At 45.5% G+C, this 20,998-nt stretch overlaps 1 pseudogene; it reads left to right on the top strand.

Moving 5' to 3' along the window:
• The first annotated feature begins 3,737 nt into the window (after positions 1–3,737).
• On the top strand, positions 3,738–4,220 carry LOC105525758 (annotated as a pseudogene).
• The last annotated feature ends 16,778 nt before the right edge of the window (positions 4,221–20,998 follow it).

The raw sequence follows: 20,998 nt of genomic DNA, 5'->3' as shown, positions 1-20,998 counted from the left end.
ATGTGTGGGTGTCTGCGTATGTGTCTGTGTGTGTGTCAGTGTGTCTCTGTGTGTATTTGTGCATGTGTGTGTATGTGTGTGTGTATGTGTGTGTGTGTGTGTCTGTATGTGTGGGTGTGGGTGTGTCTGTGCGTGTGCATGTGTACAATATTGTTGGATTCCCCTCCAGAGAGGCCTTCTTAGACTGCCTCCTCTTAAACTAACCTCTTCATCCTCTTATCCTGATTAATTTTTTACACACTTTCCCCCGGCCGGCACCATATTTTACACACACACACACACAGAGTTTATGGGTTTGTTGTCCCTCTTTCCCCCTGGGTTAACTTATTCTAGTAAAACAGAAGTTCTAGGAGGAAAGGAACCTTGCTTGTCCTGTGATTCCATGTGAGTGGCATCAGGACAGAGTCCCTGCAAGTGAAGCCGGGAAACAGGGAGGGCGGGCACAGGGGGAGCATCGTCCTCCAGGCTGCACACCAAGGTCGCAGAAGCCTCCCCACCCATGGCTGAGGCCTGCTCCCGGGAAGGTTGAGAAACCTCCACCATCTCCAGGAATGGTGGCCTTCGCTTCACCAACACTATCCAAATCCCACACAAGTTCCTCAAAGTAGTGAACCCTCACCCAGGCCCACACGTGGGAGGGATAAGAGTGTTGCTGCTGAGGGCACAGCCAGCCAGGAGACAGGAGGCTCCCAGACGCACAGCAATCAGTCAGTCAACATCCATGAATAAATGGGCAAACTAATACGGAACCTATTGATATTTAGACTGATTTAAATGCACTACAAAGGGCCAGGCGCAGTGGCTCACACCTGTAATCCCAGCACTTTGGGAGGCCAAGGTGGGCTGATCACTTGAGGTCAGGAGTTCGAGACCAGCCTGGCCAACATAGTGAAACCCCATCTCTACTAAAAATACAAAAATCCATCAGCTGTGTTGGCACATGCCTGTAGTCCCAGCTACTCAGGAGGCTGAGGCACTAGAATCGCTTGACCCCAGAGGGCGGAGGTTGTGTGAGCCAAGATCGTGCCACTGCAGTCCAGCCTGGGCAACAGAGTGAGACTTGGTCTCAAACAAAAAAAATGCGTTAGAAAATTTCAAGACTCTGATTTTCAACAGCTAATAATCTTGTTCGTGTATTTAAGAATATTGCACAGCAATATTTATTTAACCTGTGAAAGGAAAATCAATCTCGGGACCGTCAAATGACTAAGCCAAGGTGAAAAGTCAAGTTGGGAGCTGCAAGAGGCAAACCTGCCTCCCATTTTATTCCTAAATAAGATAGCTGCAAAGATTTTAAAAGCTACATACCTCCTTCACGATTTTCCCACAGGGAAATTCCTTCTGGGCCTCAAGATCTTTCCCATAGAAGGGTTCTGCTGAATTTTACCCGGACAGTGTAAACCGATAGCTTCCCTTCCCAGGTGTGGGACAGAAAGTCATCCCTCTGCTCACCTGAGGCAAATGCACATCTGATTGCTTCCTCTGCCCTTTTGTTTATGGAGAATGGAGATTCACTGAGCCAGACTAAGGCATAAGTGACTATTCCTCTATCCCCCCTCACATGTAAATTGCATATTCACTGAAAGGCTGAGCAAAAACTCAAAAGAATGCAGACTTTGGGCTCCTATCTACCTATGACCTGGAAGCCCCCGCTTTGAGTTGTCCCACCTTTACAGACCAAACCAACGTACAGCTGACACATATTGATTGGCCTCATGTCTCCCTAAAATGTATAAAAAGCAAGGCGTCCCCTGACCACCTTGGGCGCATGTGGTCAGGAACTCCTGAACCTGTGTCACGGGCGAGCCTTTCACCTCAGCAAAACAAACTTTCTAAACGGATTGAGACCTGTCTCAACTACTTTGGGTTCACAGAACAAAAGCTCATTGTTGCCACAGTTTGGGCAACTTCTCAGCAGCCAATGCATTGAGATACACAGGTTCTGTCATCAGTTTTATTTGCGAAACCTGGTTGTTGTTCCTACCTTCAAAAGTAGAGCAGGGACGTCTTTCACTTCACCTCTACCAGCTTTTATCTCATCCTGCTGTGGGCAGATCTTGTTTACCCTGCCAAGTCCCTGTCACCTGTGGCTTCAGTGGCTCGTAGGCAGGAACCAAACCTTTTAAGCCCTAAAATCCCAGCCCCATGCACATCCCAGCACAGAGGATAGGCTCCGTGACTGTTTGCCAAATGAGTAAAAGCAAAGGAATCTGCGCACAGTGTGCCTCATTACTAATCAGCTTGGATAAGAGCAAATCTATGACAGGTTCCATTATTACTTCTAGTTATGCATTAGAATACGCTCTCCCAGAGCCAAGGCACACCATGGTGCAGAGATGGTTTGATGACAACCCAGTACCCAAAACACTCTATTGAGGAGGTACCCAGTTTACATGGCCATAACGTATACTAGCATTTTAGGTGAACTACGAATCCGTTCATCTATTAGAGATACAGTCTGATAGGTTGTGAAGGGCATGGGCTTTGGAATCCAAAACCACGTCTGGATCCTGACTTCCCTGTTTTCCTAGCTGGCCCTGGAAAGATTGTTTTGTATTTCACTAATATCTCCAAACTGTCTGTCTGTATTTGGGCATTATGGTCTGCTTTCCTGGGTTGTTGTAAGAATGAAATACAATGCCTGCAAACTATATGGCATAGCATTTATTGATGAGGATGTAGAGAAATCAGAACCCTCACACACTGTGGGTGAGGATATAAAACAGTGCAGCTGCTATGGAAAACACCATGGTGGTTCCTCAAAAATTAAACATAGAATTACTATATGATCCAGTCCATTCTCGCATCGCTATAAATACCTGAGACCGGGTAATTTATAAAGAAAGAGTTTGAATTGACTCATCATTCCACAGGCTGTATGGGAAGCCTGGCTGGGGAGGCCTCAGGAAACTTACAATCATGACAGAAGGCAAAGGGTAAGCAGGCACATCTCACATGCCAGAGCAGGAGCAAGAGAGAGCAGAGGAAGGGAAATGCCATGCGCTTTTAAACAACTGGATATTGTGAGAACTCACTGTCATGAGAACAGCAAGGGGGAAATCCGCCCCCATGATCCAATCACCTCCCACCAGGTTTCTCCCCCAGCACAGGGGATTACAACTCAACATGAGATTTGTGTGGGGACACAGTGCCAAACCATATCCATACCCAAAGTAAGTGAAAGCAGAGACACAAACAGATATTTGTACGTTCATGTCTATAGCAACATTATTCACAGTGGCCAGAGGGTGGAAGAAACCCAAGTGTCCATGGATGGCAGAATGGATGAGCAGAATGGAAGAGCAGAATGGGTGAGCAGAATGGGTCATCCACAGGCAATGGAGCATGATTCAGCCTTAGAAAGGAAGAAATTCTGACACGTGCTACTCCATGAATGAACCTTGAAAACATTACGCTAGGTGAAATAAGTCCAGTCACAAAAAGACAAATACTGTATGATTCCACTCATATGAGGTACCTAGAGTAGCTGAATTTATACAGATGGAAAGTAGAACGGGGGTTGCCAGGGAAATGGAGAGTTGGTGTTTCATGGGTACAGAGTTTCCACTGGGAGAGATTTAAAAATATCTAGAGATGGATAGTGGTGGTGGTTGCATAACAATATAAATATAGTTAGTGCCACAGAACTGCACACTTAAAAATGGTTACGATGGTCAATTTTATGTTATATAGATTTTTCCACAATTAAAATAAAAAAAAAGTAGCCTTTTCACAAGATGGCACCGAAAGAAAAGAAGGAAGCCCCTGCCCCTCCTAAAGTGGAAGAAAGCCAAAGTGAAGGCTTCGAAGGCCAAGAAGGCAGTGTTGAAAGGCGTCCACAGCCACACAAAAAAGAAGACCCACACGTCACTCACTTTCCGGTGACACTGCGACTCCAGAGGCAGCCCAGAGAGAATAAGCAGCCCAAATATGCTTGGGAGAGCACCCCCAGGAGAACAAGCTTGACCACTATGCTATCATCAAGTTGCCACCGACCACTGAGTCGGCAGTGAAGAAGATGGAAGACAACAACACACTTATATTCATTGTGGATGTTAAAACCAACAAGCACCAGATCAAGCAGGCTGTGAAGAAGCTCTATGACATTGATGTGGCCAAGGTCAGCTCCAGTTCGGCCTGATGGAGAGAAGAAGGCATATGTTCAACTGAATCCTGATTACAATGCTTTGGGTGTTGCCAGCAAAATTGAGATCATCTAAATTCAGTCCAGCTGGCTGATTATGTGTGTATGTGTATATATATATGTATGTATATATATATACACACACACATACGCACAAGAAATAAATGTGTTGCTTTTATTTGTCTGCTTGTGAGGGTCACATCTTAAGAAAAGTTTACAGAAGTCAAGAGTGATGGTGATGCCACAACTGGAAAGATTGGGCACATGGAGGTTCTTCCCCCAGTGAGGGCACTGCTGCTTTCCAGCAGGGCTGTTTTCAGGCCTGAATTCTGAGCCTTTGTTCAAAGCATGTCATCTCTCCAAGGTCCTGAGCAGAGCACCGGAAAGGTGCAGTGGAGATGGCTTTGGGAAGGGATGGAGTCATGGCTGTGGGGTACAGCCAAGGGTACCATTGGTCAGAAGTCCTTTCTCTCTATGACAGAAACCAAACAGCTGGTTGTGTGTCTAGTGACAAACCCAGGAACCTGTGAAAATTTGAAAGCACTGAGCAACCCCTAACAAGAGCGTTCCCTCAGTCCCTGATACCAAAACACCTGGCTTCCCAGGTGAAGGCCTAGCTCAGCTGTCATCTCCAGGAGGGAGCTGAGGTCTCACCACAGCAACATACCTGCTCTACCATCCCTCCAAGACGCAGCAGCCCAACTGCTCCATCCAGTCCCTTCATTTCACTGCATCACTGGCCAGTTGAGTCACTGTTTAATATACGAAAGTTGGCAAATTCCATCATGACACAAATGAAAATCTCTACACCTAGTATTTGCATTTGATATATAAACATGCTTGTTGTATAATAAGAATTACAGTTATCCCAGCCCAGGGTAGTATCCAACAACTCCTATGATTCACAGCAGCTCCAATGCTCTGAGCACGGGATAAATACTGAACCAGGGGTACGCAGTAGGCCTGGACTAGTTGGAAGGGCAGTTGACCCCAGCTCAGGGACATTGCTGGGAGCCCAGGTTGGACCACACAGGTATAGGGATTAGGAAACCAAAGATGATTGAAATGAAGTGGCCACCTTCAAGGAGTGTGAGCCTCCAGGTGCCTACAGAAAGAGCAAAAGCAGTAAGGCCCACCATCACCGACTGGGTGCCAGGCACTATCCTAATTTCATAACAACATTTAATCCTCGCAACAATTTTTTGCAGTAGATACTGGTTATTGTCACCACCTCACAAATGGGGAAGCTGAGGCACAGAGCATTATGTAACTCCCCCAACACCACCCAGTTCCTCACAGCAGGTAGCCTGGGTTTTAGCCTCCTGAGTCTGCAGAGCTGCCATGCTGTAGGGAGCAGCCTAGTCCCGTAACCCAAGCCAGGAGGTGAGGAAGGTTTCCAGGCTGCATGAAATTCTCCAGGAGGGAGCTGATCCCCTTCTGGATCGTAGATTCCAATGGAGGAAGCTAAAAACCTTAGAACTCATGAGGGCCACACTCATACTTAATAAACAAGGAACCAAGGCCAGGAAGGGACCCTGTGAAGATCCTGGTTGGGGCTTGCTGGGAGCATCCAGCTTGCTCTTCCAGATGGCTGTGAGTGTCTGGCAGTGCTTACCGCTTATGGTCACAACACAAGCAGTCTGCTTTGATGAGAAAGCCTGGCTCCAAGCCAGGGCTCACATAGCAGGTGCATGATATTTATTAAGCATGCAAGGGACCCAGAATCCAGCACCCAGCCTGGCCTTCCACGGGCTTTACAGGGAAGCAGCTGTGCTGGGTGGTAGGAGGTAAGGAGGAAATGAGGGTTTATAGAGGTAGGGGGGAGCAACCGGGGGAGAGAGTACACTCCCTTTTTCCCTATAAGACAGCGGTTCCATTACATCCTGAATTACCCAACTCTCAATACTGTTAAAACATAAAGCTTGCTTCGTTTTGGTTACTTTTAAAGGCAGTTGTAATTTTGAAGTCCATAGGTAGAGTTAGGGCAGGATTGTTTGAAGATCTGGGCCAAGACCTGCCTCTGACCTGGTCTCCGTGCCCAGCTCATTGGCCTCTTCTGCCCAGAAGTCAACCTGCAGTGAGTGAGATCCAGGACGCAGGAACAAAGTCTGCCTTCACACGGGTAAACTGGTGGCAGCCCCAGAAGCAACCGGCCCTTACACAAGGCCATGAGCCCCAGGCGTCGGATTCTTCCTTCTCCACACTGCTCTCTGGCGTGGTTTCCTCACCTCCCTACTTGCTCCTTTACCTTTACTTCCTATGCTTCCTGGACTCCCAGAAATACCACAGGACCAGAAGCCAGAAGACTCAGCATCTACAGACCCAGTAACTGGAAAACGCAAAGCAAGTCGGTCCACACTGTTGAACATCATTAGTTTCCACCTCCAGAAAATGGGACCTTGGGGAAGATGGATCTGCTATACTAGAGTCACAGGGTGAGGCAGTGATCATATGAGAGCGTGGGTCCTTCAGAATCTTTTACATACTGTGCGAACATGTCAGAACGGGAAGCCCCAGCAGAGATGGCTAATAGGGGGCATCCCAGAAGAAATGTGTGACCATTTCATGGGATGTTTACTCCAAGCTAAAGGTGATGGAACATCCTATTCATTACCTTAGACCCTAATAATTAGCTGTTCAATCAATGAGTGCATAAATGAGCCAAAACCAGTTAAGGATGCATGCATCTGAAATTAACAAACACCCACTGAGCTTTCATTATGTGCCAACTGTTGTCATGGGTTTCCTTTGTGTGAAATTCAAAGACTAAATCACCTTCATGTTCTAATGTAAAGGCAATAAAGAGGCAAACAATTCTGATTCAAGGCAGAAGTACTGGGGGAAAAGTAAAAAATACAGTGCAGATTCAAAAAGAGGAAAATGCTACATCATTGGGAGGTCAGGAAAGGTTCACTGGCCATGACACATGGACAGAATTCCAAACTCTGTCACCAAGAAAGGGGGTCCCAGGCCAAGGGAATCATCTGCCCGAAGCTATCAAGGCAGAAGATGTGGGACTTGGAGGGAGCAGTAAAACCAAAGCGTAGGTGTAAATGGAAGTGCAAGAAAAAAGTGGACACTAAACCAGGAAAATGTGATTGGATCCAAAGAACAGAGGTCTCCAAGTGTCAGCTGAGGATGTTAGATTTACTCTCAGGACAGGAATGAGTGTCTGGATTCTTCCAGACATTGACTGACACAACAGATTCCTTTTGCAAAAGAGCAAGTGATCAATTATGGTTTCAATTAATAATCCCCTGCCTAAACATAACTTCCTACTCCCTGGTACAAACACTCTCTCCCAAGTGAGCAAGTCACTAGCATCTGAAACCTAGCGATCATCACGTAAATGGGATTAGCAGTACCCAGATCACGGAGTTGTTTTGGGAATTAACTGTGACAAGAGCTATGCAAGTATCTGGCTTGGAGACGTGTCTTTTTGTTGAAAGTACAACAACAACTTTTTTTGGTAGGGACTTATTTGCAATACAGACACAACTAAAATGAGGAAATACATTCCAGAATTATCTAGCTGAAGAAGACTCCATGTCATAGGTTAGGAATTTCAGGGGTGGGAGTCAGTGGCTTACCACAGCATTGAGCCCAGAGACCAGGCTTCCTGACCCCAGCATCCTCTCTCTTGCTGCTGGTTTCTCAGAAATCAAACACCAGAGAGTGAGTAAATGCGCCTGGAATGTTTCCTGCAACAGAAAAGCCTGGCCTTTCTTGCTCATGCTAATCCCCCATCCATTAAAAGTCCTGAGTGCAGATGTTGAAGACAACATTGACCGACTCTGCAAAACCGCTTTGTTGCTGGCTTGCATAGAACAGAGAGTGCAGGTAGTCAACCAGAAAGTCAAGAAGACCACCTTGTACGGACAGAACCTTGCCTTGACTCTGGAAGCTATATCCTATCTACCTCCCACCCCTAAATGCACAGGTGGCATGAGTTATTGGGTGTATCATTTTGCAGATTAGGAATTAATGGCTCAGAGAAATTGAACAACTACACCAAGAACATATGGTTGGTAACCATCGATTGTCTCAGCTTCTGCAGCTTCTCAACATGCCATTGCCTTCACCAATGCTACCAGTTACCTCTGTGTTGCTGAAACCAGTGAGCACTCTTTCACTCTCTCTCACCAAACACTTTCTTCCTAAAAGCCCTTATCATCCCTTGGCTCTCATGACACCACACTCCTCTGGTTTGCTGCTCTCAGAACACTCCGTCGCACTGTTGTTGGTTGGCCAATCCAACTCTACTAGACCTCAGATGTTGGAGTTACCCAGGAATGCCCCCCTTGGCCCTCTCTGCTTTTCATTCTGCAGAGAGGAATTTCACGCACCCCTTTGGCATTGATTGCCTCTCTAGGCCAGCTTAGAAGCATAGATCCTTGCCTGAATGGCCCATGCACTTCTCAAACTCCACAAACCCAAAGCCCAACTCACTGTCTGCAGCTTGTCCTTGTAAATAACAGCCCCATCCACCTGAAATGATTCTTCTCTCTCCTCCACTTCCTACACGAAAATAAACCTTTTCATTCCTGCTTCTAAGTATTAATAGCTCTAAACCTTCAATTTCTACCATCCTCACCACCACCCTGCCTCTTATACTGGACTCATCTGGTAGCCTCCTAACTGGGCTCTCTGCAGCTACTCACATCTTCTTCCAAATCAGCCTCCACAAAGCAACCAGGCTGATGTTTTCAAAATGTAAATGGGACCATGTTACTCTCTTAAAATCTTTTGATAGGTGTCCAAATGAATGACTGGATAAACAAAATGTAGTATATACAGAAAATGAAATAGTATTCAGCCTTAGAAGAAAGGAAACTCTCACACATGCTACATGGATGAGCCTTGAGGACATTGTGCTCAGTAAAAGAAGCCAGACACAAAAGGACCAACACCGTGTGATTCCATTCAGATGAGGCACCTACACTAGTTAAATTCACAGAGATAGAGAGTATAGCTGGGGTTACCAGGGGCTGGGAGAGAGGAAAGTGGGAGTTACTGTTTAATGGGTATGGAGTTTCACTTTTCCAATACAAAGAAGTTCTGGAGATGGATGGTGATGATGCCTGCACAACAATGTGAGTGTACTTAATGCTACTAGACTACACACTTAAACATTGTTAAAATGGTAAATTTTGTGTTATGTGTATTTTGTCACAATATTTAAAAATAAAAGAAACTGTTCGGTGGTTTCCCCTTGCCCCTGTAGAAAAGTTCCACGTTGCCAGGCGTGGCGGCTCACGCCTGTAATCCCAGCATCTGGAAGTCTGAGCAGGCAGATCTCTTGAGCCCAGGAGTTCAAAACCAGCCTGGGCAATATGGTAAAACCCCATCTGCCCACACCCAAAAAAAAGAAACAAAAAATTAGCCAGGAGTGGTGGCACTCGCCTGTAGTCCTAGCTTCTCGGGAGGCTGAAGTAGGGCCTGGAAATCTCTTGAGCCTGGGAGGTAAAGGCTGCAGTGGGCCGTGATCAGGCCACTGCACTCCAACCTGGGTAACAGAGAAAGACCATGTCTCAAAAAAAGAAAAGAAAAGTTCCCCATCCTTGACAGGGTTCCCCAGGCATGGTGGGCAAGCCCCTGAGCCTGCTGTCCTCCTCTCCCCATTTTTCAGGGCCAGCTGCAATGCACTTTGCTAGTTCCTGACATGGATGGCCTCTGAGGGTGTGTGCCCTCTACCCAGAGTGCTCTTTGCCCCTCTCTCCCTGCACCACTCCTTTTGCCCGAACAGCTTCTGCTCAGCTTTTAAATCTTAACTTCAACACCCCAAGCTCTGAAGGGACTTCCTTCACACCCAAATGATGTCACAACCCTGGATTCACATGAATACTATTCCTTGTGCTGTGCCTGCAAGAGATTTAACACCCACAAAATTATTTAATGCTTGTATACCAAGCTGAGAGTGAGACCCATCTCTCTCTCGTCCGTGTGTGTGTGTTTATAGTGCCAGGCACAGCATTGATAAAAGTCCTTCCAGGCCTACTGTTGGATCACAGAGGAGGCACCATGCTCACTGTTTTCCTGAGTCCAAGCCTTCCCTCTATGTGGCTTTGACTCTGCTAAGTCCCTTGATGACTGTGGACAGAAGAGCAAAAGTGGGCTGAGGGCAGGAGTGCAGGATGGGTCTGCTCTCCTCACGCTGAAGAGCCTACCAAGTGTTCAACCCCATGAATTATCACAAGGCCAGCTCCCCTCCAGCCTCCGCTCAACTTGCAACATACCCCGGCAGGGCGGGGCCCTCAGTCTCTTCCCTCCTTCCGGATCATTCCTGTCCTGGTGCCTTAGTCAGGGTACTCCAGAGAAACAGATCCAAAAGGACGTTCATAAATAGATAGAAAGATGCTTATTAGGAGGGATTGGCTCATGTGATGACGGAGGCTGAGCAGTCCCACTATCTGCCATCTTCAAGCTAGAGGCCCAGGAAAGCTGCAGATGTCGTGCAGTCCAAACCTGAGGGCCTGAGCACCAGGGCAGTCTTTGGAGCAAGTCCTGGTCTGAGCCTGAAAGTGCCTGAACTAGAAGTTCCAGTGTCCCAGGGCAGGAAGGAATGGGTGTTCCAGCTCAAGAAAAGACAGCAAGTTTGCCTTTTTGCTCTACTCTTCCCCCAATAAATTGCACAGTGCTGCCCACACTGGTGAGCGCACATCTTCTTTACTACAGATTCAAATGCTAACCTCTCTTCAAAGCACCATCAGACATACCCAAAAAGAGTGTGTTACCTGCTGTCTGAACATAGCCCAGTCAGGTTGATAAAGAAAATTACCCATCACACCTGGGTCCTACCCAGCTTCCTGTGATGCGGAAGCATCGACACCATGCAAGCTCTTGGCCAACGTCGTCTCATATAACTCCACCAACAGCCCTCCGTTCTTCAGAGGAGGGATGGTCACAAATTGCCCCAGGTCACATTCAGAGAGCAGGAATGCCAACATGTTTTTCCACCACCAGAGTCCTGCTGTGTCTCTAAGATTTGATTCCTTGGCTTTGCAGTCTCTGAGGATAACACCGTAACAGTGTCCAGCATCCCCTACCCATTCTTCAAGCTACCTCTAAATGCCACTTCCCCAACAGCGCCTTTCCTAAGCCCCGTGAGGCACTCTTACCCTCAGCTCCCAGAGAAGACTTCTAGAGCCAATATTGATCTAGCCATGGGCGCGACTTGTTTCTCTGATGCCCCCACAAGCCTGCAAGCTCCTTGGGGACAGAAGCCAGGTCTTCATCTCTGCTTTCTCCAAATCTAGCCCAGCCCTTGCATACAGAAGATACCTATTATTAACATGGATTGAATAAATAAATCAAAGGGTAACGTGCCTAACCTACTCACGCCCATTTCTTCTTCTGGGAAGAGGAAGAATAATTCTTGCACAACCTGCTTCACATGGTTGTTGTAAAGTTGGAAATGAGAGAAGGTGTTTCCTTCACTTAAAAATACCGCTGAATATAAGATTCACAATTCATTATCCACTTTTCAGAGGAGAATCAGGGGAAGGGGAGAGAAGACCACATTAATTATTTACATCAATTATAAGATTCACCTTACCTTCAAAATGCTAAAATTGAAAAAGCATACATTCATGCATCCTATAAATACATCAAGATGTGTAAAACCATGAAGCAGTGACATTGTGTGAGTTGCGGCCATTTGGGGGGTTTGTTAAAAAGACAGATCCTGGAGCCTCATTATCGAAAATTCTGATTCAAGGGTGATTTTTGGGGAGTGAAGAATCACCAGGTTATTTTGATGGGCTGCCTAGTTTGGAAACTGGTCCCTAAAAAGACATAAAATTCACCCTCTTCTTTTAAAAAGGAGGAAACTGGGGGTGGCAGATAACCCAGAGCTTGTCACAGATCGGGCACTGGCAGTTCCACAAAACCCTGACTCCAGCTTCCCCTCCAACTCTTCATCGGGGCTTCCCACCAGGCCACTGCGCCTCCTTCTGACTCCAGCTCAGACTTTACCAGATGCTGATGACTTCAACAATTCTGGACTCCTGACATCATTGGCTGTTCTCATTTCTGCAAAGTCAATGAACAAACCACTCACAGGAAAAAGCCAGTTACAGCAGGCAGCCATCTGGGGGGATTTCAGATGGGAGCTGATAGTTGCACACACAAAACTGGTTTTACTTCCTTTAGGGTCTAGTAACCCTTTTACTCCACACTCCAGACAAACCATCTGAACACATGATCCCTTGAGTTGCTGAAATGCTTCCAATTGCCTTTGTTTTCAACAAGGTTAAAACAGCATGAAACAACCTGGCTGGCATTTGGCAGAGGACCACCATGATTCCCTTTTGTGTGAAACAAAAAGAAGTCCCCAAAAGTCAAGGACCTTGGAGAGCCCGACGTATGCTCAGATTTTTTTTGTTTGCTTTTGTTTTTCTTTATTTGTTTTATTTTTATTTGATACATAATAAGTGTACCTATGTATGAGTTACACTGTGATACTGATAATTTGTACACCTTGTGTAATGATCAGTAAGCCAGACACAGAGAGACAAATATCGCCTGATCTCACTCATATGCAGAAACTAAAAAGTGGATCTCACAAAAGCAGAAAGGAGAATAGCCTTATCTGAGACTGGAGAGGGGAGGGGGAGAAGGGGGTGGGGAGGGGTTGGTTAACGGGCACAAAGTTACTATTAAACAGGAAGAAAACGTTCTGGTGCTCTACTGCCCAGTAGGGTGATTACAGTTGACAATGGTGTATTGTATATTTCACAATAGCTAGATTCTGAGATTCTGAGAAACCAGGGCCAGGCTCAGGGGTGAAAAGGGACTGCCTGGACTCTCGGGCAGCACCAACCACCCCAGCTAAGTGGGATTGACTTGGTCCGGTGCCAGGACAGATGCAGGCATTGTCGCCTCACTTCAGAGGCTCAGGGAAGCCTCTGGTTGTCCCTCTTTTAGCGTTCACGCTGTCACTTTGAACAAATCTCTTTACGCTCTGCAATTAACTTCTAAATCTGTAAATGATCTGATGATGCTGAGCTATATTCCTTCTACCTTTCCTTTTATTAACTGCCAGAAACTGTCTGTCACACAAAAGCCATTCAGGAGGCCTGGCCCGTGGAAGAAATGGCTGTGGCTATGAAGTGGGCTGGGGTGTCGAGCGTAGCCTTGTTGGTATTGGCAGAAACCCTAAGTCCCAGGGACTCCTGGAAACTCCCTGGAGTACACACCGGCTACGTCCTTCCACCTGAGATGTTATATATGATTCTGATGGGCGGTAAATGACAATTCTGGGCATAGCTGGGAGAAGTTGACTGCCTTGCTTGGCTCCACACTTCCCCAGCAGAGGTGTGCTCTGGGTCCCATCTGTCAGAGCACAGTTGCAACCCCCTGGGAGGTACAGGTTGGTCATGACTCGAAATGCTACCCTTTGCCAAGTGTGTTTCTACTGCAGTGGGGGAAACCCTCCAACACTCATTCTGGAAAGAATATTAGAGGCATTGCAACACATCCTGGTAGGATTGCTGGGGAGCTAGGGTGGACATTAAGACCATCCACCTCTTTGCCACCTCTAAGGCTTTTTTATTAGGTATCAGAATGGGATGTGGATGTAGAACAAAATTAGGCTGCCCGATAAAGCTTTTTCTAAATTGTAGAATTACTACAGGCTTTGTGTTTCTTCAAAGTGTATGTAATGTCTCCAACCTGGCTAACAAATAGGTTGTTATGCAAATTATGAATTATAATATCATTGTCACTTTTTTTTACATTTTGCCTTCATATTTCAGAAAGGAATTGAAACAGAAATTATCTGTAAATAGAATTTGCTTCTCTAGAAATCTTTTGAAACCCTTTGAAAGCACCAAGTACCTGTAGATTCACAGTGTGAGTCTGAGCTACTTGCATCACCTCCATAAGGTACACCGACATGACACATTTGTGTATCTCCAATGTGGCCCAAACATGGCACGGAAAGCCAGGGTTCTACTGCTTGCTCCCTTTGGAGCCATGTTGCTCAGTAAGGCCACCACTTGGGCCAGTGCCCATCACTGGACCTATCGTTTTTTACTCAAAGGAGTGGACGTTGCGATTATATTCAAAATAGAAGAGACCGAAATATTTTATTACACTGAGCAATTCTATCCTGCAGAACAAACAAAAAATATCATAAGCCAGGTTGAATGATAAAGTGGAGAAAACATCGGTAACATATGTGAGAAACAAAAGCACTGATTTCAAAGAATAAAAAAAGCTGCAAAACAATTTTTAAAAATGATCCAATGGTCAATTGACAGACAAAACTGACCAAGGAAATGCAATGCAAACAAACTAGCAGAGAAACAACGAGAGGCACAGATCCAACCTTCCCTAAGTCACCTGGCCCCACAGCTCCTCCTGCTCCTACCATGCTTCCTCTAAAGTGGCCCCAGAGCTACATGTTAAGAAATATCCATCTGCTATCCTTCTTCCAGTGTGGTGTGTAATCATTATAATATGACCCACCATTCATGGACAACTTCTGCTCTCTGTGTCCTGTGCTCCACTTTCTATTCATTTTTCTCATCTAATAATCACAACATCCCATCTCGTCCCCTGTACAGAAGACAAGGATGTTGATGAGTGCTGAGATGCCTTTTCTGTATTCGAACCCGACCCTGTCTGGTTCTTTCTTTTGCCAGGGGTCTCTCAACCTTGGCACAATTAACATTTGGGGCTCAATAATTCTTTACCATAGGAGGCCATTCTGTGCCTTGTAGCATGTTTAGCAGCATCCCTGACCTCCCGTAACCAGACGCTCATAGTGCTCCCTCCCAAGCTGCAGCAGAAAAAGTGTCTCCAGACATCACCAAAGTCCCCTGAGGGGCAAAATCACCCCTGGTTAAAAACCACTGCTTTCAACTATGTTTTCAACCCAGCTGCCCTAGTTTCATCCCAGAGCCACAGGAAACCCAGTGATCCTCCAGGGTCCTTGTCAGGTGGGTGTGAAAACATATAAGTCATTTAAAATAAAGTATTTATTGTCTGTCTCTCAGCCCACAGTAAAGTTGTTGAGATAAGGAACTATGTCTCTAATTCACCTTAGCACGGTGCCTGGCAGATAGCCAGTGTCCAAGAAAGTTCACAATTTATAAATGAATGGATAAACCCAGGCCAGTATGAATGGTAATATTGGAAACAGGTGCAAGCCTATACTTTTTTTTTTTTTTGCATGTGATTGTAAATTAGTAAACCTTGTGGAGAACAAATTGGCAACATGTATTAAAATTTTAAAGGTGAAACCCCTTTAAACTTTCAGCCAACAATTGCAAGCCTAAGAATTAATGCAGTGAACTCCATATCACCTACCTCAGGAAAACCCACCAGTGAGTTGCCCAAGTCAAGTTATTTATCTTCATGGTTCCCTGTGCTTTGTTTTCATAGTATTTATCATCGAAATAATTAAATAGGCTCACTAGTCCTCCTCCTTTAAAGCAGGGACAAGCATTTACAGGTTCTTAGTATATATTTGTTACATAAGTAATAATTTATATGAATAACTATAACAAGTAAATATATGTATATGCATACCTTTGCTATTATAACCGTGATTACTGCACCACTGTTATAGTAGTAAAAAAAATAGAAATAATCTAATGTCCATTTACAGGAATGTGGTTAAAAAGTATTCTACTGAGCATCTGTATATCTTCTTTGGACAAATGTCTATTTTGCCCATTTTTAAATCATGTTGGGTTGTTGTTGAGTTTTAGGAACTCTTTATATATCTGGACATATAAATATTGTCAGACATAAAATCTGCAAATACTTGCTCCCATTCTACGACGTGCCTTTTTATTCCATTAATAGTGTACTTTGATGCACAAAAGTATTTTTTAAATTTTGATGAAAATAAATTTATCTATTTTCTCTTTTATTGTCTGTGTGTTTGGTGTCGTATCCAAGAAATCATTGCCAAATCTATTATCGTGAAGTTTTTCCCCTATGTTTTCTTCTAAGAGTTTTGTAGTTGTAGTTTTTATGTTTGGGTCTTTGATCTATTTTGAGTTAATTTTTGTATATGCTATTAGCTAAGGGTCCAACTTCACTCTTTTGCATGTGAATATCCAATCTTCCCAGCACCATTTGTTGAAAAGATTGTCTTTTCTCCATTTCAGTTGTAGTGACACCCTTGTTGGAAATCATTTGACCACATATGCAAAAATTTACTGTTGGGCTTTCTATTCTATCCCAATATTTATATATCTGTCTTTATGCCAGTACCACGCTGTTTTGATTTGTTCCTTTGTAGTGAGTTTTAAAGTCAGGAAGTATGAATCCTCCAAATTCGTTCTTCTTTTTCAAGATTGTTTTGGCTATTTAGAGTTACTTGACATTTTCTACAAATTTTAAGATAGACTTTCTATTTCTGCCAAAAAAATCATTGAGATTTTGATAGGGATTGCATTGTATCAGTAGATCACATTGGGTAATAAGCACATGAAAAGTTATACATGAGGCACAGTCAAAAATTCACATATAACTTTCAACTCCCCAAAAACATAACTACTAATAGCCTACTGTTAACCAGAAGGCTTATCAACAAAATAAAATATTAATTAACATACATTTTCTATGTTATATGTCTTATATAAGATATTGTTACAATAAACTAAGCTAGAGACAAAAGTTATTAAGGAAAACGTAAGGAAGAGAATATATATTTACTCTTCATTAAGTGGAAGAGGATAATCACAAAGGTCTTCATCCTCATCATCTTCACATCTAGTGGGTTGAGGAGGAGGAAGTAGAGGAGGGGTTGGTCTTGCTGTCTCAGGGGTGGCAGAGGTGGAAGAAAATCCATGTGTAAATGGACCTGTACAGTTCAGCCCTGAGTTGTTCAAAGATCAACTGAAAATGCATGCATTGTAAAAATGAATTTGATCTAAAATATTGAAAGATGCACAACTGCTAGGTGGAAAGGGAAAAAAAGCAAGCTGCATATCAGTATTACAATGTGTTTCCTTTTCACAACCTGTAAAGTATTGAAGTGTACATGAATAGATACCTCTATGTGTGTAGAAGAGAATGTCATTAACTGAGAGAAACCCAATTGTTAGCAATCTGTTTATCCATGAAAAACTGGATTCAAAGCAACTTTCCTTTTCTGCTGATACACATCAGTATTGTTTTAACTTTTTGCAGCACATATATTATTTTTATAAAGAAAATATGTTATCTACAAATAATAAATATTTATTTTATTTGTAAATAAAGACAACAAAACCAACAACAGGGAAGACTTTGAAGACCAGCGCTCCCAGAGCTGTCAGCTCTGCTGTGCTTGCTGTGTTCCCTGGTGTCTGAGGTCACTCTCCTTGGCACTGGGATGTCCTGCCTGCAAAAGAGAGGATGACACGCAACCCCCTCTGCTGATGGCTTGGGTCAGTTCTGGATGTACCACTCACTACCTGTACATTACTCTCTGTCAGTCTAGGTGTACCATCTAGGATGGGGTGATGGTGACCTCATAATATGGAAAAGACTAGAAATAAGCATGGTAAGAAGTAGCACTAACTGAACACTCCTCATCTGTGCGCATAAATGTGTTAAACCACATGATCCTCTGGTGTTTAACAGTTTACCATTCCTACTAGTAGCGGGACAGGTAAGTGCCAGACCCAGCTGGCCCTGCCTCTCCACAGAGGCACAGAGCTGAATTCATCCTGTCTGACTCAGGGGCTGGCTCAGCTCCCATCAAACACAGCCTCTCATGATCCTGAGGACTAGACGCATTCACAGTGGCATCGCACCTGGCTGGGGCGGTGCTTGGTGTGGCTGCGTCCTTCGTTTTCCTTCCTTGTGGCATTGAGGAGCTAGCTCCAACCTACGCGGGTGGAACTGACTCTCTGAGGAGCTCCTGAGATAGGACTGAAACCAGCTCAGCCCCATCATGCGAGGACTGTGTCCTGTTGACCTTGAAGGTGGAGCCCCAGGGCAGGCACTGCCCTACACAGCTTCTGTCCTGCCCCAGACCCCCTCCCCTCTGCACACTCAGGTCTCATGCTTCAGAGCTGTGACAAGCACCTGACACAAACAACTTCTGCTCTGGGCAGCTGCCAGTGGCATGGCCTGTGAGGCCAGCAGTCAAGGACGTGCCTTTAACAGACCTCCTAAATCCACGGCGAGTGGTCAGGTGCAATGGTTCACGCCTGGAATCCCATCTTCTTAGGAGGCTGAGGCACAAAAATTGCTTGAACCCGGGAGGCAGAGGTTGCCGTGAGTCGAGATTACGCCACTGCATTCCAGTCTAGGCGACACTGTGTGAGAGTCTGCCTAGAAAAAAAAAAAGACCAGGCACAGTGACTCACGCCTGTAATTCCAGCACTTTGGGAGGGAGGCGGGCAAATCACGAGGTCAGGAGATCAAGACCATCCTGGCTAACACGGTGAAACCCCATCTCCACTAAAAATACAAAAAATTAGCCGGGCATGGTGGTGGGTGCCTGTAGTCCCAGCTACTCGGGAGGCTGAGGCAGGAAAATGGCATGAACCCGGGAGGCAGAGCTTGCAGTGAGCCGATATCGCACCACTGCACTGCAGCCTGGGCTGCAGAGCGAGACTCTGTCTCAAAAAAAAAAAAAAAAAAAAATCTACCACAGGTAAGGGAATAAGGAATAGTGTTGCAAATTGTGCTCACCACTTATGGGAGTTGCACAGTCTCAAACCAAAACAAAGCATCCATGACTTAAAACCTTAAGTTCCTCCCTGAAGAGGAAGCCCCCATAGGGGTGAGGGTAACAGGAGGTTGGGATGCTGCTAGGAATGGAGTCCCCGGAGTTTTGATGTCCTAGAAGAAATGAAGAGTTCACCAAGAATACAGATAACACTTGCATAAGTCTAACCAGCTGCCAAAACAATGTGCCACAGGCTGGGTAAATGCAAGTTTATTTCTCATGGTTCCAGAGGCTGGAAGCTCAAGATGAAAATGAAGGCTGATGCGGTTCCCGGTGAGGGCCGCTTCTTGGTTTGTGCGTCATACCTTCTTGCCATGTCCCAGAGCTCTGCTGTCTCTTCCTCCAACTAGAAGGCCACCAGTCCTATGCCCTCATTTAGCCTAACTACCTCCTTAAATATCCTTGCATGTATTTATGCAAGCAGGGAATGTGTTCCATCCATAGCAACACTCTTCTGTTTATTCATTTCTTCCAAAATAGTCACTGATTATCTATGCCAGACCCTGAACCCTCCAGTGATGGGAGACCGCTGAGATCCCACTCTGCTCCTCCCCTCTGTCAGCCTTCACTGATGACTGGAGGGAGACATCAGCATGCAGAAGACATGTCAGCCACTGTGATGGTGAATGAGGGCACCCCTTACACTCACTCATCTACAAAACTCACTATCTTCCCGCACCAACTCCTCCTCCCCTCACCCAGCTCAGGGCCTGATATCATATTCAGACAAGCCAGGACCAGAAATCCCGCTCCTTCCATCCAGAGCCGGAAACCCCGCCCCTTCCACCCAGGGTCGGAAATCCCGCCCCTTCCATCCAGGGCCGGAAATCCAGCTATTTCCATCCAGGGCCAGAAATCCAGCACCTTCCATCCAGGGTCGGAAATCCAGTGCCTTCTGTCCAGCGTCAGAAATCCAGCTCCTTCCATCCAGGGCAGAAACTCAGTTCCTTCCATCTGCCAGTGGAGGATGGTTGACTTTAGCTTCTTAATTCCTGTCAAGTTCCTGTCTTATTTCTTCCCCCTTCCCCATATTGTGTAAGACCCTAATGGCTCCTCGGCCCCTTCCTGGGTCTTCCCAAGTCCAAGCTCACAACCTCTCTCCATGCATCCTAGACATCTCCACATTAGACTAGTTCTAAAATGGCAACAGGTTCATTTAATTCCTCTTCCAAAGTCTCCCTATTGCCTAAGAAGAAAACCAAAGCTGCTCAAAAGCCTAAATGTGCACCCTCCACACACACACACAAGCCAAAATGCACACACACACAAATCTAAATGCACACACACAAAAGCCTAAATGCACACACACAAGCACACAAGGCTAAATGGACACACACACAAGCCTAAATGCACACATGCAAAAGCCTAAATGTGCAGCACACGCACACAAAGATAGAAGCCTAAATGCACACCACACACAAGCCTTAATGCACACCGCACACACACGCTCACACCTCCTATATAGGCCTTGGTCCCTGCTCTCCTGAGATGTCCATGGTCCTCCCACCACACTTTCATCTACTCGGCCCCCATCTGCTCTACAACCTCATCCCAGGTGTCATTTCCTCCGTTAGACTGTCATTCATCACAAGTGGGTCAGTGGCCTCATCCCTGGGCTGTCAAGGGCACGTGCACTTTCTGCTGCCACAGCCCCCATCAGTCTCCTTCGTCAGCACCCACCCACAAAGGCTACACCTTTGTCAACTGTGAGTGATGAAGCCAACTCTAGCCAGTCTCACTGCAATGATTTATGTGAAAGTAGATGCTGCATTCTGTTTGCATGTGGTTTCTCCTGGGCACATGGCACGGGACCTGGCCTCCTTATGATCTCACCTGGACTCCCACGCCTTCAGAGCTGACTACCACATCTCACTCCTCAAGAGAGCCCAGGAGTGAACTCTGCTGTCCAGCGTCACCCTGCTGATGGATATAAGTGGAACAGGATGATGCCTCAGGCACTGGGACTAAAATGACCTTCTTCTAGCACCATCACAGGATGCTTGAAATCCTGAACACGTAACCTTAAAAAGCAAAGTGTTTCTTTTCAAAAGAAGACATTTATGCAGCCAACAGACACATGAAAAAATGCTCATCATCACTGGCCATCAGAGAAATGCAAATAAAAACCACAATGAGATACCATCCATACCAGTTAGAATGGCAATCATTAAAAA

Source organism: Colobus angolensis, unplaced genomic scaffold, assembly GCF_000951035.1.
Source record: "Colobus angolensis palliatus isolate OR3802 unplaced genomic scaffold, Cang.pa_1.0 Scaffold559, whole genome shotgun sequence".
NCBI lineage: Eukaryota > Metazoa > Chordata > Mammalia > Primates > Cercopithecidae > Colobus > Colobus angolensis.
The sequence above is the reverse complement of the archived record's forward strand: the minus strand, read 5'-3'. Positions and strand labels throughout refer to the sequence as shown.